The sequence below is a fragment of the Bos taurus genome, chromosome 12 (assembly GCF_002263795.3).
Source record: "Bos taurus isolate L1 Dominette 01449 registration number 42190680 breed Hereford chromosome 12, ARS-UCD2.0, whole genome shotgun sequence".
In the NCBI taxonomy this organism is placed as follows: Eukaryota; Metazoa; Chordata; class Mammalia; order Artiodactyla; family Bovidae; genus Bos; species Bos taurus.
Window position 1 is genome coordinate 6655326 of NC_037339.1, and position 27290 is coordinate 6682615.

Below are 27290 nucleotides of genomic sequence, written 5' to 3' on the forward strand. Positions count from 1 at the left end.
TAAGACTCCACATTTCCAATGGACAGGGAATTGGTTTGACCCCTGGGTCAGAGAACTAAGATTTCACATGGTAAAAAAGAAAGAAAAAAAAAAAAACACCTGAGAAGTGGTTAGATTTTGAATACAATAGAATTCCCTGATAGTTTAAATTTAAGATTTCAAATATAAAAACATAAGTAAAGCCAATTCTTCAATTTTTTTTTACTATTTTATCTTAGTTTTTATTTTGACATGAGCACCTAAAAGAATAATGCAGCCATAATGTGAAAAGGGAAAGAATTTTACAAGACATAGTTTCAAAGGAGAGATCAGGAAGCAGGTTCAGATGTAATAAATTTTGAGTTATCTAAACATAGTTGCTAAAGTGGCATTTATTTTATTTATTTACTTGTGCATTTTTGGCTGCACTGCAAGGCTTAAGAGTTCTTAGTTCCCGGATCAGGGATTCAATCCTTGCCCCCTTCAGTGGAAGCCTGAAGTATTAAACACTGGGCCCTGAACCACCACAGAATTTCCAAAGTGGCATTTGGACAGACAAGATTGTAGAATAGAAAAGTTGTCTGAGTTGAATATATTAATTTTACCATAATGAGTATTTAAATAATATAAAATAATGAGACTGTATGATTTTATCCAAGGTGTGAAAGAAACTAACCAAGTACTGAGCTTTGAATCAGTACTATTTTTATAATTTTTGTTGATTTGATAATATTATTATGTTGATACAGTTTTTGAAGGATTTTTTGCTGAATATAAAAATCGGGTTGATAATTTATTGTTTTCCTTTTATTTATTTATTTATTTTTTAAATATAAATTTATTTATTTTAATTGGAGGTTAATTACTTTACAATATTGTATTGGTTTTGCCATACATCAACCTGAATCCTCCACAGGTATACACATGTTCCCCATCCTGAGCCCCCCTCCCTCCTCCCTCCCTGTACCATCCCTCTGGGTCATCTCAGTGCACCAGCCCCAAGCATCCAGTATCGTGCATGGAACCTGGACTGGCAACTCGTTTCATATATGATATTATACATGTTTTCTATCAGCACTTTAAAAATATCAATTGATTGTTTTCTGCCCTTTAATGAGGTGGTATATGCCTTTTCAATCTGTTTCATTATTCTGCTCTATGTAATCTTTATGCAATGATTCTTTTTTCTCTATTAGATTTCTAATTTTCTCAGTTTTTTCTTTTTAGCATCTTCTACAATACCAGACCACCTTATCTGCCTCTTGAGAAATATATACGCAGGTCAGGAAGCAACAGTTAGAACTGGACATGGAACAACAGACTGGTTCCAAATAGGAAAAGGAAGTATATTGTCAAGGCTGTATATTGTCACCCTGTTTATTTAACTTATATGCAGAGTACATCATGAGAAACGCTGGACTGGAAGAAACACAAGCTGGAATCAAGATTGCTGGGAGAAATATCAATAACCTCAGATATGCAGATGACACCACCCTTATGGCAGAAAGTGAAGAGGAACTCAAAAGCCTCTTGATGAAAGTGAAAGTGGAGAGTGAAAAAGTTGGCTTAAAGCTCAACATTCAGAAAACGAAGATCATGGCATCCGGTCCCACCACTTCATGGGAAATGGATGGGGAAACAGTGGAAACAGTGTCAGACTTTATTTTTCTTGGCTCCAAAATCACTAAAGATGGTGACTGCAGCCATGAAATTAAAAGACGCTTACTCCTTGGAAGGAAAGTTATGACCAACTTAGATGGCATATTCAAAAGCCAGAGACATTACTTTGCCAATAAAGGTTCATCTATTCAAGGCTACGGTTTTTCCTGTGGTCATGTATGGATGTGAGAGTTGGACTGTGAAGAAGGCTGAGCGCCGAAGAATTGATGCTTCTGAACTGCGGTGTTGGAGAAGACTCTTGAGAGTCCCTTGGACTGCAAGGAGATCCAACCAGTCCATTCTGAAGGAGATCAGCCCTGGGATTTCTTTGGAGGGAATGATGCTAAAGCTGAAACTCCAGTACTTTGGCCACCTCATGCGAAGAGTTGATTCATTGGAAAAGACTCTGATGCTGGGAGGGATTGGGGGCAGGAGGAGAAGGGGACGACAGAGAATGAGATGGCTGGATGGCATCACTGACTCAGTGGACGTGAGTCTGAGTGAACTCCAGAAGTTGGTGATGGACAGGGAGGCCTGGCGTGCTGCGATTCATGGGGTCTCAAAGAGTCGGACACGACTGAATGACTGATCTGATCTGATCTGATATGCTTATGTGAGTTTATTTTCTTTTCCTGTATTTCTATATTAGCATACTTGGAATTCCTTGAAATTTGGGGATTTTTCATCAAATGTGGAAATATTTTAACAATCATTTCTTCACATATGTTTCTTTCCTACTCTTTGCCTTTATATGCTATGAAATTTCACATATTAGACAATTTGATTTTGCCTCACAAATTTCTTGAGGCCCTGTTCTTTTGGTTTTTAGTTTTAATTTTTCCTTGGGTTTTATTTTTCAGATGTATTTGTATCTGACTGCAAGTACAATTCTTTTTTGTGCAAATATTGCAATTTTCAGATTTATAATCTACATTTATTTCTTTTTTAAAGTCTCCATGCCTTTTCTGAAATTCTGTATACAACTAAATCATTGTGACCATGTTTTCCTTTAACTTCTTAAGAAAATTTTTAATAACTCCTTTAACAATTTTAACAATTGTAGTATTTCAGGTCTCTTTTAGTATGCTTTTATTCACTTGTTCTTTTTTTTTTTTTTAATGGCTTACATTTTCCTACTCACATATAAAGTTATTTTGTTTTAAACTTAGATATAGAGAAGATTCTGAATTATATTACCTTGTACTGCAGAGATATTATATTGTTCTACAGGGAAATAATTATAATATTTTGTTCTAAATTACTTATTCCCTAAACTTGTTTAGGCTTAATTTTATATCTTGAAAATGTAGATTTAACTTTGCAAAATTGTTCAGGGACTCCTGTGATAGACTAATATTTCCAAAAAATAATAACTATGCCTTTATCTTTAGAACTTAAGTTACATGTCATAGTTAGGCAACTTTACAGATGTAATTAAATGCAGAATTTGGGGAATACGTGAATATTCTGGTTTACCCTGATGGGCCCAATGTAATCACAATGGTCTTTATAAGTAAAATATTGAGGAAAAAAGAAAAACTCAGCACCAGAGAGATGAAACCTAAGAAAGACTAGACTGGCCATTGAAGTTTAGAAGACAGAAATAGCCATAAATCAAAAACTGTGAGCAAAATATAGAAACTGGAAAAGACAAGGAAGTGTATTCTGCCCACGAGTCTCCAAAAGGAAAACAGCCCTGTCAGCCTTTTTGTCCAGGGAGGCCCTGATTTCAGACTTCTGATCTCTAGGCTTACAATAAATTTACATTATTTTAGGTTCCAAGTTTGTTTTTTGTTTTTGTTTTTGTTTTTTCGCAGCAATAGGGAACAAAAATACTCCCGCACAGATAACCATGTTTAGATATCATATTCAGTAAGACACTATTTAGTTTTTTTCATAATTGGACAAGGAAAGAATATACTATGTAAATATTTTACTTAAATATTGATTCTGTTAAAAAGGTTTAAAAAATAAGATATTAGCAAAACAACAACCCATATTTTAAAGATTTTTTATAATAATTTTAAAAATAAATAGTGTTAAAGAAGACCTCCCTGGTGGCTCAGAGAGTAAAGATTCCCCTGCAGTGCGACAAACCCAGGTTCCATCCCTAGGTCAGGAAGATCCCCTGGAAATAAGGCTATCTACTCCAGTAATCTTGCTTGGAAAAGTCTACGAACAGTGGAGCTTGGTGGGATACAGTCCATGGGGTTGCAAAATGTGGGATGCTTTCACTTTCATTTTCAGTGTTAAAAACATCCATGGGTAGATTTTTTTTCCAGCTTAATATTAGCAACGCTTTGGTTAATGTTATTTGGTCCTATTCGGTCCTATTCTTATTTTTGAAATTAGCATAATTTAAAATTCAATTTTACTTTAATTGCAAATTAAATCTAGGTTCTTGTAGATGACCATTTAAATTCAAGAGGCTAATGAAAAAGTTAACTCTGCCTACAGAAATTATATAACTAAAGTAGTAAAATTTGAGTTGCAGTACTGCCAGATTTTTAAGGATAGACCAAATACTTATACACTGGCATGTTTCTATGTACAAACCTTTATTGTTAGTCTATATTCAGCATGCAACCATGAAGGTAATCATGAAAGGATTTTCCTTTTCAGTACATATGTTTGCATTAGTTTAAGCATTAAATATAAAGATGTTCATTGCCTAGCAAGGTAGAATGCTGCTATCCATTACATAGTAACTTGTCAAAATGCCAGCCCCATCCCCCAATTTTACTCAATGGGATTGATGGATTTACTGCATATTATCCAAATCTTCTCCTTTTGTTTTCCTAACAAACATTACTCTTATTAGAAGCTCTATGTTGTATTTATGCTCTTGCTATGTTAAGAAAACTTACTGTATTTCAGACAATTTAACTGTTTTTTTTTTTTGAAATGATAAATAATCAAGAAAATGAGAGATTATATATGTGTTATTTAGAAGGAAGTTAGTACTGTAAAATGGATTTAAGCATTAAATATCTCCAGAGATATGCCAAATACTCATGTGTAAAATATATAACTTTAATGCAAAATAAAATATATATAATCATAACACAAAATATGTATATACCTATATAAATGTTTAATTTATTAAGATTTAAAACATGCAGTTTGATAATTAGCACATATATGTGAAATCTAGAAAAATGGTATAGATGAAACTATTTCTAAGGCAGGAACAGACATGGAGGATGATAATTAAATCATTCTTCAAACTATATCTTCTATTGACTATGTTTTCTTTACCCTAAATTTTTTCAATTATTTTTTCCTACCATTTCACCTAAAATATCCTCTACTCAATTCTACCTGCCAAAATATAAATATTTAAAAACTCAGCTTAACTGTCATTTGCCTTTGGAAATATGACCTATTTTCTTTTGTGTTATTTTTTCTCTTCTGTATCCTCAACACGTATCTAATAATTATAATTATTTCATAGTTTCATCCTTGAAATGTTTACCATGTAACTTTATTAATAAGATGTGCTTGTAAGCTCTAGTACATCACACCAGAGAGATTGAGGTGAGACATATTCTAAGTTATGCCCTAATCAAGGAAAGTGCAAATTAATCATTTCTATAAAAAACTATTAATTTGGTATGTATACTTTTTATGTCTAAATATATATCCAATGTAAAATATATTCAGTTATAACATTATTTATATTTTTCATATTACAATCATTTAAATACTTATAAAAGAAATACACAATTCCTGCTTCATACAAACATACAAATATATGTTGGAAAGCATCAATTTTGTTTTAAAAATGTAGAAGATTACAAGGCAGAAAAACAAATTAAAAATGTGTCATTCATTTTGATAATGATTAGTCAAGTATTGCTCAAGCAATGAACATTTTATAAAACTTGAAGGTTGTAAAAACAACCAAACTTGTTACTGACAAAAATATTTGCAATTAAATTTTATCATGAGCTGTGATTTAATATGCTAAAATTCATACCGGCAGAACTGTTTATAACCTAAATTATTGACTCATGTAAAACAAAATTTTATGAAGAAGAAATCACTGATCAAGTTAGTATTATTTTCAAACATATTTTTTGGATTTATTACATTGAAATGAGTGTGAGTCTATAAATGTGATCATGCATCTACCTTATGAATGGGATTCTTACAGTTAAATTTCTTTCCATAAGGACAAAAGTGGCCAGTAGAGAAAATCTGTGATATTAAAGACAATTGTGCCCTGTGCTAATTTATTCTATCTACTTCCAGTCCTCATTTTATTACATTAGAGAGAGAAAAAAAAAAGTTCAAAGATATTTCCTCTATATTCTGTCTCAAACACTTTTTTTTTTTTCCCCAAAGAACCACTATGAATAAATGTTAGCAAGACCTTGCAATAATCTCCAAATATGTGTTTGGTTATCCAAAATACTGTGCACTTTAATTGCATAAATAATTTTATGTCACAACATAGCAGCAAATACCTAATAATTTCACAAAGTAGAATACATATTAATGCAATATTCAACAATAGAAATTCTGAACCTCCACCATCTTCAGGAATTAGTAACACATTTTGAATCTACTTTAAAATATATATTCAGGATTTGACAACATCTAGACGGAGAAGGCAATGGCACCCCACTCCAGTACTTTTGCCTGGAAAATCCCGTGGACGGAGGGGCCTGGTGAGCTGCAGTCCATGGGGTCGCTAAGAGTCGGACACGACTGAACAACTTCACTTTCACTTTTCACTTTCATGCATTGGAGAAGGAAACGGCAACCCACTCCAGTGTTCTTGCCTGGAGAATCCCAAGGACAGGGGAGCCTGGTGGGCTGCCGTCTATGGGGTCTCGCAGAGTTGGACATGACTGAAACGACTTAGCAGCAGTAGCAGCAGCAGACTCCCTATGGTCTACCCTGATCAAATACACTCATATTTCTCAGTTGGGTTTTTAATAACACTTGTAGCTCTAACTGTACTCCCTCCATTTCTTCTTGTCTGTTCATTACAGACTAATCTCCAAAATATGCTTTTAAAATATAATTCTGATTGTCACTTTCCATTTTCTAAATAATTTAATTGGCCTCCCATTTCACCTAATAAAACAATTTTTTCCCATTGTCCTGGATTTCTATGAATCATCTGCTTTCTCCTTATTGCTCTTATATTATCTTTTATATCTTTCTTCCTATTCTGTACACTCTACCCACACTAATTCCTTATTCTTCTTCCAGTATAGCAAGTGCCTCAGGGCTATTATAAATTTTGAAATTTCTTATTGGAATGACATTTCCTTAGAACTCTGAATCTGCATGACTTTATCTATCAGTTCCTTCACATCTTTTCTTCACATTCCAATATACTGTGAAATTTTAGATTACCCTATTTAAAATTTTAATGTCCTCAATGATTTACATTTCTTCATAGATTTTAATTGCCATTGAAAGCGAGCAGTATTGCATTCCTTTTATTTATTATCTAATATCCAAACTGAAGTTTTAACAGTACTAGAATAGGTATTTCTGTCTTTTATATTTAATTTCATTGATTTTAACATAGTTCATCAGAAACAATATTTACACAATTTCTTTTTGAGTATAGTAATAAAATCATTGCACACAGTAGGTAAGCATATCCCATGCAATAGCCATTGTAGCATATGCTGGAAAATTAGGGTGTTTGTAAAGCAGAGATGTTTAATCTATAGAGAATGCAAGGCATAAGACATACAGAGGAGAGTGGCATCATCATAATTGCAGAATAACAGTTTTCCATGGTTTTTCCCTCAAAGAATACCAATTTATAAAACTACTCAGAAATGATATTTTGTGGAAGTTGAGGAATACAGCTTATAATTCCCAGTGTATAACTGGAACAACAACAAAAAGAACCCCAAATTGGATTACCCTCATCAGCTTCTCCCAAGACTGTACCACTCAGTGCCAAGAAAGACATTCCTACCTGTGATTTCTCCCACAGGGTAAAGTGAGAGCATGTGAGTGAGCACCTGGCTGCCCTGTTTTCACAGGATTCTCCCAAAGTGACCTAGACTTAGACTTTGTTTCTCACCCATTCAGAATACTGAGATGTTCTGTGAAACTGAGCAACAAGGAGTTGTCAGAGGAGCAATAAATAGGACTCTTTCAGGGCATAAAAAGGAAGGCAACCCTACTGGTCCCCATGAGACTTCTTGTGAGCTACTGCTGATCATCAGCTGTAGATCCCCAAAGGGCCCCATGGGCATCCTTAGTTCTCCTGTTGCCTCACTCACACACGTGCCACTCTGGCCATTTTCCCATGTGTGTTTTCAAAGCAACAAGAGCAAACTTTTGCAGATGGCTAGTGAGCATATTCAGAAAACTGTCCCTACCCTGTATTCCTGGCAGAAACAACACACATGAATTTTCAGTATCAAATTAGGGAAAGCAAAAGAGAAGTGGTGAGCACCTTGACTGTTTTTGTCTTTTTTTTTTTTTTTTTTAAGGTTGAGAAAAGACATACAAATTAAGAATTCTTCCACGAAAGGGCAACAAAGTATGGAGCAGGTATACTCATTGAAAGGACCTAAAAAGTCTCAAAATCTCAAGCAAGGCTGAATCCATCAGTAAAAACATGAGAAGGCGACTTAGTTTTCACCAAGAAACAAGAATGAACATCAGGGAGTACAAAACCCCAAGATATTATGATACTACTAAAGGACTTCAAAAACTTCCAGCAAGTGACCCCAATGAAATAGAGAATTGCACTTCGTTTAATAAAGACTTCAAAACGATGATTTTAAGAAAGCTCAGTGAGTCACAAGAAAATAGACAGCTTAATAAAATCAGGAATCAAAATACAAACAAAATGAGTTTAGCAGAGTTAGAATTTATTTCAAAAATACACACAAATTATGGAGCCAAACTAAAAATGCAATAGTGAGCACAAATAGCAGACTAGGTCAAGAAGAAGAAATAATCTGTGAAGTAGAAGATATCATTTGAAATTACCTAATCAGAGAACAGGAAAAAGGTGAAAAAAGCCTACATGAACTACAGTATACCATCAAAAAATCTGCACATTATTGACATCCAAGATGGAGCAGAGCAGGAGAGAGGTGTATGAGCTCATCTAAACATAAAGACTGATAAGATCAAACTATTTTTGGAGAGATTTGGATACCAATAATTAAGCAATAAGTCACCACCAATTTTCATAATAAACATTAAACAAATGCCTACAGTAGGGACACAAAAAATAAAGACAAGAGATAAAAGGATACCAAAATAGAAAAATCAGAAATACATGGAAATAAATCCTCCAGAAAAAGCAATAAGTTAAGAAAAAAAAAATCTTAAACAAATGAAAAAGGATACAATATATAAAAACTCATGTGTTGCTGCAAAAGCAGTTATACAGGAAAGATTTGTAGCAATAAATGACTACATTAATAAAAAAGAAATCTCTCAAAAACAAGTAAAATTTACGCATGGAAGAAGTAGATAGAGGAAGAAAGGAATCCTAAATTAAGACAAGTAAGGAAATAACAAAGATTGAAGCAGAAATAAACAAAATAGAGGCAATTAAAAGTAATAGAAAAAAATCAACAAGCTAAGAGTTGTTTTTTGAAAAGGTAAACAAATTTGAAGAAATGTCATCTAGACTTAAAGAAAAATAACTGAAGTGTCAAATAAAAATGAAAAAGAGTAAATTATAACTGGGACTCACAGAAATATAAATCACTATAAAAGATTCCTATGAACAGTTAAGAGCTAACAAATTGCATAACCTAGAAAAATACATTTCCATAAACAAGCATGTTAATAACCTCAGATATACAGATAACACCACCCTAGTGATGAAATTGAAGAGAAACTAAAAAGCCTCTTGGTGAAGGTGAAATAGGAAAGTGAAAAAACTGGCTTAAAACTCAACATTCATAAAACTAAGATCATTCAACATTCAAAAACTAAGATCATGTCGTTGAGCCCCATCACTTCATGGCAAATAGACTGGAAAAAAATGAAAACAGTGACAGACTTTATTTTTGGGGCTCCAAAATCACTGTGGATGGTGACTGAAGCTGTGAAATTAAAAGACCCTTGCTTCTTGGAAGAAAGCTATGACAAACCTAGACAGCATATTAAAAAGCAGAGACATTACTTTGTCGACAAAGGTCCTTCTAGTCAGAGCTATGGTTTTTCCAGTAGTCATGCGTGAGAATTGGACCCTAAAGAAGGCTGAGTGCTGAAGAACTGATACTTTTGAACTGTGGTGCTGGAGAAGGCTCTTCAGAGTCCCTTGGACAACAAGATCAAATCAGTAAATCCCAATGGAAATCAACCCTGAATCTTTATTGGAAGGACTGATGCTGAGCTGAAGCTGCAGTAGTTTGGCCACCTGGTGCTAAGGACTGACTCATTGGGAAAGACCCTGATGCTGGGAAAGATTGAGGGCTGGTGGAGAAGGGGATGAGAGAAGATGAGTTGGTTGGATGGCATCACCTACTCAATGGACTTGAGTTTGAGCAAACTCTGGGAGTAGAGAGTGAAGGACAGGGAAGCCTGGTATACTGCAGTTCAGGGGGTGGCAAAGAGTTGGATATGACTTAACAACTGAACAACAACAACAATTTGTATGAAACCACAGAAGACTTCAAGTGGCCACAACAATGCTGAGAAAGAAAAACAGAGCTGGAGGAATCAGGGTTCCTGACTTCAGACAATACTACTAATCTATAGTAAGCAAGACAGTATGTTACTGGCACCAAAACAGAAATATAGCTAAATGGAATGGATTAAAAAAGCCCAGAGATAAACCCACACATCTATTGTCAACTTATCTTTGATAAAGTAGGCAAAAATATAATGGAGAAAAGAGAGTCTCTTCAATAATTGGTGCTGGAAAAACTGGGACGTTTATATAAAGATTTAATTTAGAATACATCCTAATGCAAAGAACAAAAATAAACTCAAAATGGATTAAAGACATAAATGTAAAGCTACACACTATAAAGTTGTTAGTGGAAAACATAAGCAGAATACTCTTGAATATCAATTTCAGCAAGATTTTTTTTGATTCACCATGTAGAATAATGTAAATAAAAGCAAAGATAAACAAATGAGACATAATTAAACTTAAATGCCTTTACACAGCAAGGAAAACCATAGACAAGCCAAAAAACAGCCCTTAGAGTGGGACAAAATATTTGCAAATGAAAAAACTCAGAAAGAATTAACTTCCAAAATATAAAAACAATTCATGCATCTCAGTATCAAATGGGTGCTCGACATTGCTCATTATTACAGAAATCAAATCAAAACTACATGAGGTATCACCTTACACCAGTCAGAATGGCCACAATCAAAAGAAAAAAAAATGTTTTAAAGCAATAAATGCTAGAGAGGGTGTGGGAAAAGGGAATTCTCTTAAACTGTTGGTGGGAATGTAAGTTGTACAACCACTATGGAGAACTATTTGGAGGTTCTTTAAAACCTAAAAACAGAGCTACTATATGATACAGCAATTCCACTGTTGTGTATATATCCTGAGAAAAACATAATTTAAAATACACATGCAACTCAAAGCTCAATGCAACATTATTTTCAATAGCCAGGAAATTGAAGTAACCTAAATGTTCATGAGCAGATGCATTGATAAAGAAGATGTGGTACATATATTCAATGGAATATTACTCAGCCATAAAAAGGGATGAAATCAGGTTATTTATAATGATGTGGATGAACCTAGAATTGGTCATATAGAGTGAAAGAATTCAGAGACAGTAAAACAAATATCATTTATAAAATAATAACAATCTATGTAAATTAACCTATTATTGCATTAACCTCCTTATTGCAAAATTCAGACTTAAATTGAAGAAAGTAGGGAAAACCACTAGACCAATAAGGTAGGACCTAATTCAAATCCCTTAGTATTATACAGTGAAAGTGACAAATATATTCAAAGGATTAGATCTGATAGACAGAGTGCCTGAAGAACTATTGATGGAGGTTTGGGAAATTTTACAGGAGGCAGTGATCAAGACTATTCTTAAGAAAAAGAAATACACAAAGGTAAAATGTCTGTCTGAGGAAGACTTAAAAATATCTGAGAAAAGATAAGTGGCTAAAGGCAAAGGAAAAAAGGAAAGATATAGTCATTTGAATGTGAAGTTCCAAAGAATAGCACAAAGAGGTAAGAAGCCTTCTTCGGGGATCAATGCAAAGAAATAGAGGAAAACAATAGAATAGGAAAGACTAGAGGTCTCTTCAAGAAAATCAGAGATACCAAGGGAATATTTCATGCAAAACGGGCACAATAAAGGACAAAAATAGTGTGGACCTAACAGAATAAGAAGATGTTAAGAAGAGGTAGCAAGAATACACAGAAGACTTTACAAAAAATATCTTCATAACCCAGATAACCACGATGGTGTGATCACTCACCTAGAGCCAGACATTTTGGAATGTGAAGTCAAATGGGCCTTAGGAAGTATGCTTATGAACAAAGCTAGGAGAGGTGATGAAATTTCAGTTGAGCTATTTCAAATCCTAAAAGATGATGCTGTGAAAATGCTGCACCAAATATGCCAGCAAATTTGGAAAACTCAGCAGTGGCCACAGGACTGGAAAATGTCAGTTTTCATTACTATCCTAAAGAAGAATAATGCCAAAGAATGTTCTGCTGCTGCTGCTGCTAAGTCACATCAGTTGGGTCCAACTCTGTGCAATCCCATAGATGGCAGCCCACCAGGCTCCTCTGTCCCTGGGATTCTCCAGGCAAGAACACTAGAGTGGGTCACCATTTCTTTCTCCAAAAAGAATGGTCAAACTAACACAAAATTCCGCTCAAAACGCATGCTAACAAAGTAATGCTCAAAATTATCCAAGCCAGCCTTCAACCATACGTGAACCATGAACTTCCAGATGTTCAAGCTGGTTTTAGAAAAGGCAGAGGAACCAGAGATCAAATTGCCAACATCCATTGGATCATCATAAAAGCAAGAGAGTTACAGAAAAGCATCTATTTCTGCTCTATTGACTATGCCAAAGCCTTTGACTGTGTGTATCACAACAAACTGTGGAAAATTCTTAAAGAGATGGGAATACCAGAACACCTTACCTGCCTCCTGAGAAATCTGTATACAAGAAGCAACAGTTAGAACTGGACATGGAACAACAGACTGGTTCCAAATTGGTAAAGGAGTATGTCAAGGCTATATATTGTCACCCTGTTTATTTAACTTATATGCAGAGCACATCATGCAAAATGTTGGGCTGGATGAAGCAAAAATTGGAATCAAGATTGCCAGGGAAATATCAACAACCTCAGATATGCAGATGACACCACCCTTATGGCAGAAAGCGAAGAAGAGCTAAAGAGCCTCTTGATGAAAGTGAAAGAGGAGAGTGAAAAAGCTGGCTTAAAACTCAGCATTCAAAAAACTAAGATCATGGCATCTGGTTCATTGGATCTGTGTTCATTTGAAGGACTGATGTTGAAGCTGAAACTCCAATACTTTGGCCACCTGATGCAAAGAGCTGACTCATTTGAAAAGACCCTGATCCTGGGAAAGACTGAGGGCAGGAGGAGAAGGGGACGACAGAGGATGAGGTGGTTGGAGGGCATCACCAACTCAATGGACATGGGTTTGGGTGTACTCCGGGAGTTGGTGATAGACAGGGAGGCCTGGTGTGCTGCGATTCATAGGGTTGCAAGGAGTTGGACACGACTGAGTGACTGAACTGAACTGAATGGGATTTAGAAAAATGATGTTGATTAATATATTTTCAGGGAAGGAATAGAGACACAGATTTAGAGAATAGATTTGTGGAGAAAGTTGGTGAAGAGTGCTGTGGGGCAAATGGAGAGAGTAGCATCAACCTACATACACTATCATGTGTAAAATAGCTAGTGGAAAGCTGCCATATAGCATAGGGAACTCAAGTCAGTGCTCTGTGATTGCCTGGAGGGGTGGAATGGCTAAAGTTTCAACGGTGAAATTTTATATGTTATAAAACATGTTTAGCTTATTCACTTTGTAGTACATCAGAAACTAACACTGCAAAACATTATAAAACAATTATGCTTCAATTAGAAAATAACTCAAAGTAAGTAAAGAATACAAATAGAGGCATCACACCGAGATTTAAATCGTATGAAAAATCTATAGCAATCAAAACAATGTGGTATTAGAATCAAATAAACACATAAAAAAGTGGAACAGAATCAAGGGGCTGGAATAAAATCTATGCATATATGATCAACTGATATAACAAGGAGTCAAGAATATTCAGTGGCAATATGTCAATTACTTCAATAAGTCACATTAGAACAACTGGTTATTCAACTATAAACGAGTGAAACTGGACCCTCTTCTTATCATACTATTCACAAAAGTTAACGTGACATGTACAAAATATTAAATATAGACCTGAAATTCTAAACCGCCTAGAATAAAACACAGTGAAGAATTTACTTGGCAACATTTTTTTTTTAATTTCTTGGATATAACATCAAATACATCAGCAACATAAGAAAAAATTAAAAACTAGGACTACATCAAACTAAAAAACTTTTACACAGCAAAGGATATTATTATTAAATTTAAAAGGATGGCAGAATATTTACAAACTCATACAAGGTGGGGATTCCCTGGTGGCTCAGACAGTAAAGAGTCTGCCTGCAATTCAGGAGACCTGAGTTCTATCCCTGGGTCTGGAAGATCCCCTTGAGAAGGGAATGGCAATTCACTCCAGTATTCTTGCCTAGAAAATCCCATGGATGGAAGAGCCTGGTGGGCTACAGTCCATAGGGTCTCAAAGAGTCAGATGACTGAATTACTTCACTTTCACTTTTAAAGGAGATGGGCTTCCTTGACGACTCAGTGGTAAAGAATCTACCTGCCAATGACACAAGTTCAACCTCTGGGTCAGGAAGATCTTCTGGAGAAGAATATGGCAACCCACCCAGTATTTTTGCCTGGGAAATCCCAGGAACAGAGTATTACAGTCTGGGCTACAGTCCATGAGGTCACAAAAAGTTGACCATGACTGAACAACTAAACATCAGCAACATACTAGATAGTCACAATGGGATATCACCTCACATCTCTTAGAATGGCTATTACCTAAAGATAAGAATTTGCAAATGCTGGTGAGGATGTGAAGAAAAGGGAATCCTTGTGTGATTTTGGTTCCTCAAAAAATTTATAATAGGACTAACACATGGTCCAGCAACCCCACTTTTGTGTGTATATCTAAAGGAAATAAAATCACTATATGAAGTGGTATCTGCACTCCCATGTTCATTGGAGCATTATTCATAATAGCAAAGACATTGACATGTCCCATGATTAATAAATGGGTAAAGAATATATACATATATATGATAGAATATTATTCAGTTATAAAATGAAAGAAATCCTCCTATTTGGTATGATTTTGGTGGATGATGAGGCCATTCTGCCATGTGAAGTTGTCAGACAAAGAAGACAAGTACTGTATGATCTCATTTTTATGTGAATCTAAAAAACATTAACTCAGAAAAAGAGCAGAAACACCACTGCTAGAGGCAGTGCTTGGGGGAAATTAGGGGATATTTGTGAAAAGGTACATATTTTCAGTTATAAAATGAGCAAACTTTGCAGACTGAATGTAGATTATGATGATTCTTGTTAATGAACTCTGATAATCTTTTTGCAATATATATGAAGACCAAATTATGTTGCACATCATAAACAATGTGATCTATCAGTTATATCTCAATAGCATTGACATTAAATAAAAATGCAAATAAAAACATTAAATGAGGCAATGACACCACAGAGGTTCATTTAGTATCCATCATGATAACTACTAAAGCAGAAAAGTGCCCAGAGTCATGAGAGTTTCATATCAATCCAGAGTAATAACTAGTGTGCCATTAATCTCATTTCTGGAATTGAGATTGCTGGGAGAAATATCAATAACCTCAGATATGCAGATGACACCAACCTTATGGCAGAAAGTGAAGAAGAACTAAAGAGCCTCTTGATTAACGTGAAAGAGGAGAGTGAAAAAGTTGACTTAAAGCTCAACATTCAGAAAACTAAGGTCATGACATCTGGTCCCATCACTTCATGGAAAATAGATGGGGAAACAGTGGAAACAGTGTCAGACTTTAATTTTTTGGGCTCCAAAGTCACTGCGGATGGTGATTGCAGCCATGAAATTAAAAGACACTTACTCCTTGGAAGGAAAGTTATGCTCAACCTAGATAGCATATTCAAAAGCATAGACATTACTTTGCCAACAAAGGTTCTTCTAGTCAAGGCTATAGTTTTTCCAGTAGTCATGTATGGATGTAAGCATTGGACTGTGAAGAAAGCTGAGTGCCGAAGAATTGATATTTTTGAACTGTGGTGTTGGAGAAGACTCTTGAGAGTCCCTTGGACTAAAGGACATCCAACTAGTCCATTCCTAAGGAGATCAGTCCTGGGTATTCTTTGGAAGGAATGCTGGTAAAGCTGAAACTCCAGTACTTTGGCCACCTCATGTGAAGAGTTGACGCATTGGAAAAGACTCTGACGTTGGGAGGGATTGGGGACAGGAAAGGGGACGACAGAGGATGAGATGGCTGGATGGCATCACTGACTCGATGGACCTGAGTTTGGGTGAACTCCGGGAGTTGGTGATGGACAGGGAGGCCTGGCGTGCTGCAATTCATGGGGTCGCAAAGAGTTGGACACGACTGAGTGACTGAACTGAACTGAATTGAATCTCATTTCTGAGTTGAGTTGGAGGAATCGCCGTGTGCTGTGCTTAGCTGCTCAGCCATGACTGACTCTTTGCAGCCATGGCCTGTAGCCCGCCAGGCGCTGCTGTTCATGAGGCTTCTCCAGGCAGGAATACTGGAGTGGGTTGCCAAGCACTCCTTCAGGGAATCTTCCCAACTCAAGGATCGAACCCAGGTCTCCCTCATTTCAGGCAGATTCATCTGGGGCTTCCTTGATAGCTCAGTTGGTAAAGAATCTGCCTGCAATGCAGGAGACCCTGGTTCGATTCCTGGGCCAGGAAGATCCACTGGAGAAGAGATAGGCTGCCCACTCCAGTATTCTTGGGCTTCCCTTGTGGCTCAGCTAGTAAAGAATCCACCTGCAATGCTGAAAACCTGGGTTCAAACCCAAGGTTGGGAAGATCCCCTGGAGAAAGGAAAGGCTACCAACTCCAGTATTCTGGCCTGGAGAATCCCATGGACTGTGTAATCCATGGAGGTCACAAAGAGTCAGATACTACTGAGCAACTTTCACTTTTACTTCACTTTTCTTTGCCATCTGAGCTACCAGGGAAGCCTAAGGAGGAATCACAGGACAATGAGTATGGATTTAGAAGTAGTCCCTGATGGAGAGGAGCCTTATATATTTAAATAACATTAAATACTGACTGTATAGCTTGAAGTGTATTAATCAAGGGCAGAGGGACACAGTTTAGGCTGGAAAGGTCCATGCAAGAAAGTTCAGGACCCTTCAGGCCATGGTAAGAATTTTGGAATTCACCATGAATTCTCAGAAAATGTATTTTCTATTTATTTATTTATTTATTTATTTATTTATTTATTTATTTTTACTTTACAATATTATATTGGTTTTGCCATACATAAACATGCTTCCGCCACGGGTGTACACGTGTTCCCATCCTGAACCCCCCTCCCACCTCCCTCCCCATACCATCCCTCCGGGTCATCCCAGCGCAACAACCCCAAGCCTCCTGTATCCTGCATTGAACCTGGACTGGTGATTCATTTCTTATATGATATTATACATGTTTTAATGCCATTTTCCCAAATCATTCTCCCCTCCCTCTCCCACAGAGTTCAAAAGACTATTCTTTTGTATATCTTTGTCTCTTTTGCTGTCTTGCATACAGGATTGTCGTTACCATCTTTCTAAAGTCCATATATATGCGTTAGAATACTATATTGGTGTTTTTCTTTCTGGCTTACTTCACTCTGTATAATAGGCTCCAGTTTCATCCATCTCATTAGAACTGATTCAAATGTATTCTTTTTAATGGCTGAGTAATACTCCATTGTGTATTATGTACCACAGCTTTCTTATCTTATAGAAAACTATAAAACACTGATGAAAGAAATCAAAGAGGACACTAATAGATGGAGAAATATACCATGTTCGTGGATAGGAAGAATCAATATAGTGAAAATGAGTATACTACCCAAAGCAATCTATAGATTCAATGCAATCCATATCAAGCTATCAATGGTATTTTTCACAGAGCTAGAACAAATAATTTCACAATTTGTATGGAAATACAAAAAACCTCAAATAGCCAAAGCAATCTTGACAAAGAAGAGTGGAACTAGAGGAATCAACCTGCCTGACTTCAGGCTGTACTACAAAGCCACAGTCATCAAGACAGTATGGTACTGGCACAAAGACAGAAATATAGATCAATGGAACAAAATAGAAAGCCCAGAGATAAACCCACGCACCTATGGACATCTTCTCTTTGACAAAGGAGGCAAGAATATACAATGGAGAAAGAACAATCTCTTTAACAAGTGTTGCTGGGAAAACTGGTCAACCACTTGTAAAAGAAAGAAAATGTATTTTCTGTTTTTAAAAACAGGACTGGCATCATCAATTTGAAAGATTACCTTAGTTCTGTGTGCAAAATATTTGATATTGAGTAGAAGTGAATATAGTGATAACAGTGCTGATATTATTATTCAAATAAAATGTAATTGTGTCTTGTATTAGGATGTTAGTGGAATTAGTAAAGTGGAGATTTAAGGTTTATTTAGAATGTACATTTCCTTAAAACATCCATCAAGTTGAATATAGGTAATAGTTTACCTATAAGGAAAAAAATGAGCAATAATTTAACATGTACAACTTGAGATTTAGTAGATGTACTCATTCATGAAATTTACTGCCACAATCACAATACAGATCATTTTTATTTCTTTCAGAAGTTCCTAAGAAAATTGTCAATCCATTCCTCCTTCCATCTCTTGATCTCAGGCAATGACTGGTCTTATTTTCTCAGTATAGTTTAGTTTGCATTTTATAGACATAGAAACACATAGAATTAACTGTTATGTATCTGTCATCTTTCATTTAACATAAAGCTTTTGAGACTCATCCAGTCCTGTTGCATGGATCAGTAGTTTATATATATGTGTGTGTGTGTGTATATGTATGTATATGTATACATATGTATGTATATATGTAATGAAATATGTATGAATATATTAGGAATGTGAAATACATGTGTTAGATGATATATATTTTTAATGATAACAAACATATCAAACTTATCAGAAGCCTGTGACAAAATAAATTAGTGCATTTTAAGTGCTATATATACTTATGTTCTAAATATTATACACTTGCCAAAACTTTGTATTTCATGTATATATTTTCTCTCATGCCTATATAGGTAAGTGATTAGAGAACTCTGTTGAACAACAACTCAAATACAGTGATAAATATAGCCATGGGGAAGGTCGATGTAGCTTTCAAAAGTGTCAAACAAATCTAAGGATGGAATTCATTATTTACTCAATTACTTAGAAGCTCCACAAATAATATATTGCAAAATTTTAAGGACTGAGAACATTTTAATGTAAGTGGTTAAATTGTTTTGGCAGATGCAAGAAGTGAAATCATCAGAATTGTATACCTAAAAATCCTAGTAATTGGAATTTTTAAGCATAAGATTAAAGTGCTGTTTTAGAGAAGGTATTCAATCAGAAAATATTATAGTTATATAGAGACAGAAAATATTCTAGCAATTTATCAACAAATACCCTGAGCTGACAACCAGATTAAATAAATGAGCAAAATATAACAGGTTGGAGACAAGCCATTGTGAAAAGAAACTTGCTAACTGAAGCTGAAATTAATGCCATTAAACATGATGTTGCAGGAGATTTGTGATTTAACCAAATAACAAATGAAAGCTCCCTGCTGTTGATGTATCAGGAGATGGAGATTAAATGGAAAGGAAAAAAATTAGGTGAACAAACAATGAACTTGCAATGTATGTGAATGGGAAACATAGTATATATACATGTACACATGCATATATATATATATATAATATAAATATATGTATAATATTATCTGTATATATACACATACTATATATAAATATATACATATATTATGTTATTTGTAAATATCAGTAGAAGATACTTTCCTCCAGGACTTGTAGTCTCTTAAAGTTCAGAAGTAAGTAAGAAAAGGGAAAAAGTAATGAAGTGTAATTATCCTATTAAATTCTTGAGGCCAGTACACTCCTTAGAAACACAGGATATATATCAAAATTGGGAGATTTTCACAAAGGTCTTAAAATGCTAACATTGTAAGATTTTTTTTGGTCCTTCCTCTGTTTCAAATTCTTTGAACTCTCCACCAACCAAAGTAAATTTGTTAGCTTGTGGGGACATGTTTTCTTGCCCATTAGGCTAATGAAAAATAGCACCACTAGTAAAGTTTTAAAATTTCAAGTCATACCCAAATATTGCAACTTACTGGAATACTTTGTTATTTAAAATATTCCCAGATGGTTACCTTCATGTACTGAAAAGTTGAGTATTCCATAGATCTATTTCTCCTGCCAAAAACAGCTAAAGACCACTGCAAGAGAATTATAAGAATACATAACGTGGACAAGGGTGCTGCTAAGTTGCTTCAGTCGTGTCCGACTCTGTGCGAGCCCAGAGACAGCAGCACACCAGGCTCCCCCTTCCCTGGGATTCTCCAGGCAAGAACACTGGAGTGGGTTGCCATTTCCTTCTCCAGCGCATGAAAGTGCAAAGTGAAAGTGAAGTCTCTCGGTCATGTCCGACTCTTAGCGAACCCATGGACTGCAGCCCACCAGGCTCCTTCATCCATGGGATTTTCCAGGCAAGAGTACTGGAGTGGGGTGCTATTTCCTTCTCCAGTGGACAAGGGTAGATCAGAGTAATCAGTTTGGAATAAAGAAAGCCTTATTGCAAATAAATCACCATTAAATACCAGGAAGACATATCAACTATCTTGGAGGAGAAGGGAAGCAAATGTGGACACTAAATTGTTCTGTCATTAGTTTATTTTACTTAAAGTGTTAAATATCTAACACTTATTAGTACATTATAATGGATTTTTTTTTTTTTTTTTTGCCACATGGACCTTACATAATGCAACAAATACTTAAGAAACAATCTCATTATACTGAGATGCATAAATTCTTCTTTTTAGTAATTTTGATATAAATAACATTTCAATTACTGTTAATACAAAGCATTCATCATTAATATAGTGAATATACATATTTGTAGAGGGCATATATTATACCTGACATTCTTCTAGACACTGAGGATACAACTGAGAACAGACAAAATTCCTTTGCACACACTGCTTGCAATCAAACTGGGGAGACAGAAAGTAAACAAATAAATCAGTAAGTGTGTAATATATAATGAGTTTCTGATACTCCCTGCTTAGAGGGGCCTTTACTGACTAAACTCGCAAAAACAGTGCCTCCAAAATTCACACTTATTTTATCAATTTTTTTTATGCTTGGTCTAATTGTATATAATACAACAATTTATTGCTTTAATTGGTTATTCTGACACCTGTCTGCTCAGCTCGCTCTCAGGAGTTGTAAAAGCAACAGGCCAAAAATGTAAGTAACAGTCAAGTATTTAATCACTTACAGTGATTAAGAACATATTACTGCTGCTACTAAGTCGTTTCAGTCGTGTCCAACTCTGTGCGACCCCATAGACGGGAGCCCACCAGACTCCTCTGTCCCTGGGATTCTCCAGGCAAGAACACTGGAGTGGGTTGCAGAACATGTTAAACTGGAGAAATGTCTACACCCACTCCATCACCACATCCCCACATGCTGGGTCAGGTGGCTGAGTGCAGATATGGAAGTTATCTCATTGCCAGGGAACCTGGAGGCTTCTCCAGTTGCAGTTTTATGAACCCTGGAAGCAAGGGGTAGGAGGGAAGAGCCAGGAGTGGAAAAAGTGCTGAGCCATGAGTCAGAGTGGAAAAGAGTGTCACGTATGCCCCGTTTCTCCAGTACGGTGATGTCAGCTAAGGCATTTGAGAAATCTTCTGTCTATGGCTTTAATAGAGAAATCCTCAAAGGAAATGCCCCAGGGTTAGAAATGAAAATAATGCATAAGAGCATGGCTGGTCAGAGGGTCAAGAGTCCTTGATGGCTACTCTCTTCAGAAACTGCAGCTCACTGGCTGTTCAACAAGTCTGGTGTGGGGAGGGCAGCTTTTCTCTGTGAGGCCCGGCAGGAAAAACCTTTAAATTGCCTACACTCAAGCCTAAAATATCACACACAGGTTTTTAAATAGGAGCCAGACTCTTCAGTTAGCATTTAAAAAGATAGCTGAAAGATGTCACTTTAATAAATTCATTTATTCATTAAAAGCATATGTACAGATTACTCATAATGTTCCATGTAACTGATAGGAACTACATGGAACTTCCCTGAACTTGCAGATGTTCAAACTGGTTTTACAAAAGGCAGAGGAACCAGAGATCACATTGCCAACATCTGCTGGATCATCAAAAAAGCAAGAGAGTTCCAGAAAAACATCTGTTTCTGCTTTATTGACAATGCCGAAGCTTATGTGGAAAATTATGAAAGATATGAGAATACCAGACAACCTGGCCTGACTCTTGAAAAAACTGAATGCAGGTCAGGAAGCAACAGTTAGAACTGGACATGGAAAAACAGACTGGTTCCAAATTTGGAAAGGAGTATGTCAAGGCTGTCTATTGTCACCCTGCTTATTTAACTTATATGCAGAGTACATCAAGAGAAATGCTGGGTTGTAAGAAGCACAAGCTGGAATCAAGATTGCCAGGAGAAATATCAATAACCTCAGATATGCAGATGACACTAGTCTTATAGCAGAAAGTGAGGAAGAACTAAAGAGCCTCATGATGAAAGAGGAGAGTGAAAAAGTTGGCTTAAAGCTCAACATTCAGAAAACTAGGACCATGGCATCTGGTCACATCACCTCAGGGCAAATAGATGGGGAAACAATGGAAACAGTGGCAGACTCTTTTTTGGAGGGGGCTCCAAAATCACTGCAGATGGTGATTGCAGCCATGATATTAAAAGATGCTTATTTCTTGGAAGGAAAATTATGACCAATCTAGACATATTCAAAAGCAGAGACATTACTTTGCCAACAAAGGTCCATCTAGTCAAGGCTATGGTTTTTCCAGTGGTCATGTATGGATGTGAGAGGTGAACTATAAAGAAAGCTCAGTTCAGTTTGGTTCAGTTCAGTCGCTCAGTGGTGTCCAACTCTTTGTGACCCCATGAATCGCAGCACGCCAAGTCTCCCTGTCCATCACCAACTACCGGACTTCATCCAAACTCGTGTGCATTGAGTCGGTGATGCCATCCAGCCATCGCATATTCTGTCATCCCCTTCTCCTCCTGTCCTCAATCATTCCCAGCATCAGGGTCTTTCCAAAGAGTCAGTACTTCGCATGAGCTGGCCAAAGTATTGGAGTTTCAGCCTGAGCATTAGTCCTTCCAATGAACACCCAGGACTGGTCTCCTTTAGGATGGACTGGTTGGATTCCTTACAGTCCAAGGGACTTGCAAGAGTCTTCTCCAACACCACAATTCAAAAGCATCAATTCTTTGGTGCTAAGCTTTCTTCACAGTCCAAGGTGCACATCCATACATGACCACTGGAAAAACCATAGCCTTGACTAGAAGGACCTTTGTTGGCAAAGTAATGTCTCTGCTTTTTAATATGCTGTCTAGATTGGTCATAATTTTTCTTCCAAGGAGTAAGTGTCTTTTAATTTCACTGCTGCAATCACCATCTGCAGTGATTTTTGGAGCCCCCAAAAAATAAAGTCTGACACTGTTCCCACTGTTTCCCCATCTATTTCCCATGAAGTGATGGACCAGATGTCATGACCTTAGTTTTCTGAATGTTGAGTTTTAAGCCAACTTCTTAACTCTCCTCTTTCACTTTTTTCAAGAGGCTTTTTAATTCCTCTTCACTTTCTGCTATAAGGATGGTGTCATCTGCATATCTGAGGTTATTGATATTTCTCCCAGCAATCTTGATTCCAGCTTATGCTTCTTCCAGCCCAGAGTTTCTCATGATATACTCTGCATATAAGTTACATAAGCAGGGTGACAATATACAGTCTTGATGTACTCCTTTTCCTATTTAGAATCAGTTTGTTATTCTATGTCCAGTTCTAACTGTTGCTCCTGAACTGCATACAGGTTTCTCAAGAGGCAGGTCAGGTGGTCTGGTATTCCCATCTTTTTCAGAATTTTCCACAGTTTATTATGATCCACACAGTCAAAGGCTTTGGCATAGTCAATAAAGCAGAAATGGATGTTTTTCCAGAACTCTCTTGCTTTTTCCATGATCCAGTGTATGTTGGCAATATGATCTCTGGTTCCTCTGCCTTTTCTAAAACCAGCTTGAACATCTGGAAGTTCATGGTTCATGTATTGCTGAAGCCTGGCTTGGAGAATTTTGAGTATTACTTTACTAGCATGTGAGATGAGTGCAATTGTGTGGTAGTTTGAGCATTCTTTGGCATTGCCTTTCTTTGGGATCGGAATGAAAACTGACTTTTTCCAGTCCCACGGCCACTGCTGAGTTTTCCAAATGTGCTGGCATATTGGGTGCAGCACTTCCACAGCATCATCTTTCAGGATTTGAAATAGCTCAACTGGAATTCCATCACCTCCACTAGCTTTGCTCATAGTGATGCTTTCTAAGACTCACTTGACTTCACATTCCAGGATGTCTGGCTCTAGGTGAGTGATCATATCATGATTATCTAGGTCATAAAGCTCTTTTTTGTACAGTTCTTCTGTGTATTTTTGCCACCTCTTTTTAATATCTTCTGAATGATTGAGCTGAACTGAGTTTATAGCCAACACTGATTTTATGTAAATTTGTATAATATGGTATTTATTATCATGGGACTTATATTTTCTCATTGTTTATATTTAGTAAAAACATCAATAATAATAACAAAAATATAGGTCTTAACATTTGCTAGGCTTTGTTCTAAGTAATTTAAAATATTGATTAATTGAAATAACATAAGAACCTTATATAGAAGCTTTGTTAATACTTCAGTTTGAGGATAAGGAAGCATGTTCATGTGTGCTAAGTCTCTTCAGTCTTGTCCAACTCATTGCAATCCTATGGACTGTAGCCCACTAGGCTACTCTCTGTCCATGGGATTTTCTTTGCAGGCATACTGGACTGAAATGTCATGTCCTCCTCCAGGGGATTGTCACAACCCAGAAACCAAAACAACATCTCTTTTGTCTCCTGTATGGGTAGGTAGGTTCGTTATGACTAGTGCCACTCGGGAAGACACAGAAACCAAACACAGAGGTGATAGCAAATATGGCCACAAATTCTCCTCAAATACTTGTTGCTTGTGGCATCCAACTTCCTTTCTGGGAGCAGTTATGTGACTTGTTTTGACCAGTATAATGTTAACAATTGTGATGTGAGAAGATATTTATCCTCTCTAATACTGTTCTTAGGAACCTATAACTAGTAATGTGAAAAACACAGAAAGCAGGGTTGTCCTGATTGAAGACAATGTCTCTGTTATCCAAATCTTCCCACCCAAGGGCTATCTAATGCCTAGACAACTTAATTTTCTGCCATTGTCTGTCAGCTTGACTTCGATTAACATATAAATGTCTGTATATGTATTGTATAAATACATATAAGTATTTATATGTATAACATAGAAATGCTTGTATAATGCTTGTATAAATGCTGAGATCTGCAGATGACCCATCTAACGTAATCCAAACCCAACTGCAGATTCTCAAAACTGCAAGCCACATAATTGGTTATTGTTTTAAGATGCTAAATTTTGGAATGGTTGGGGCAAGGCAATATATTATTTATACCATGCTTGCTTGCTTGCTCAGTCACGTCAGTCATGTCTGACTCTTTGCGACCCTGTGGATTGTAGCCTGCCAGACTCCTAGGTCCATAGGATCCTCCAGGCAAGAATACTGGAGTGTGTTACCACTCCCTTCTCCAGGAGATTTTCCCAATCTAGGGATTGAACCCATGTTTCCTGCATCTCCTGCATTGCAGGTGGATTCTTTACTCACTGAGCCACCTGGGAGCCTAGTATTTACACCATGGCAAATACTAAAACTTAAAAGATACTCATGGAGGTTACTTTGCATTAAGTTAACATATTGCCCTCTCAACCTAGTGTTAAAAAGGCATAAATAATATTAAAATAAATGTAAAAGTCAACTGTTTTACCAGATATCAACAATGAACAAATTACAAAAAACACCATTTGCATTAGCACTCACAAAAAGAAAATACTTAGTTGCAAATCTATAAAAAAAAATGTATAAAACATCTAGAAGGAAAAATGCTGAGGAGATGAACACAATTTAACTGTAAATAAAGAGTTATCCCATATTAATGGATAGGAATACTTAATACTGTCAACATGTCAATTCTTCCCAAATTTTATATATTTAAGGGAATCCCATCCAAATGCCAGCAAGTTATTTAATGCATATCAGTAAACTGATTCTAAAGTATACATGGAGAGGCAAACAACCCAGAACAGCCAACAAAATATCAAAGGAAAACAATAAAGTTAGAGGGCTGACATTACCTGACTTCAAGACTTAAAAAAACTACAGTAATCAGGAGAGTAAAGTATTGGTGAACAAATAGACAATAGATCAGTGGAACAGATTAAAGAGCCCATAAATACACTCCCCTAAACATAATCAACTGATCTTTGATAAAGGAGAAAACGCAATGCAATAGAACAAAATAACCTCTTCAACACAAGGTGCTGGAACAAGTGAACACTCATGCGTGAAAAAAAATCAATCTAGACATATTTTACACACTTCACAGAAATTAACTCAAAATAGATGACAGACCTAATGTACACATATATTAAATTAAAGGAATCTGGAAAACCTCGATGACCTTGATTATGGCAATGATTTTCTTGATGATGTAACCTCAACAATAAATAAATAAGCTGGACTTAATTAAAATTAAAAAAAAAAAAACCTCTACTCTGGGAAGTACAATGTCAAGAGAATAAAGACACACCACAGAATAGAAAATGTTTGCAGAAGACACATTTGAGAAGAGACTAATATCCAAATGGACAAAGAACTCTTAAAACTCAACAATAACAAGATAGCAACCCAGTTAAAAAATAGACCAAACATCTTATCTAACATTTATCAAAGATATACAGTGGCAGATAAGCATATAAAATGATGCTCCATACCACATGCCATCATAAAATTGCAAGTTCAAATGAGATACCATTATACAACCTGTTAGAATGACTAAAATTTGAAACACTGACAACACAAAAAGCTGGTTGGGATGGGAAGCAATAGGAATTTTCATACATTGCTGGTGGAAATGCAAACTGTTAATCTCATTTTGGAGGACACTGTGATGGTTTGTTACAAAATTAAATGTATTCTTACCATAAGATCCAGCTTTCATGCTCCTTGTTATTTACCAAATGGATAGGAAGCTTTGTCCACACAAAAAAAAAACAAAAACAAAAAAACACCTTCAAACAGATGTTTATAGCAGCTTTGTGCATAATTGCCAAAACTTGGAAGTAACTAAGGAA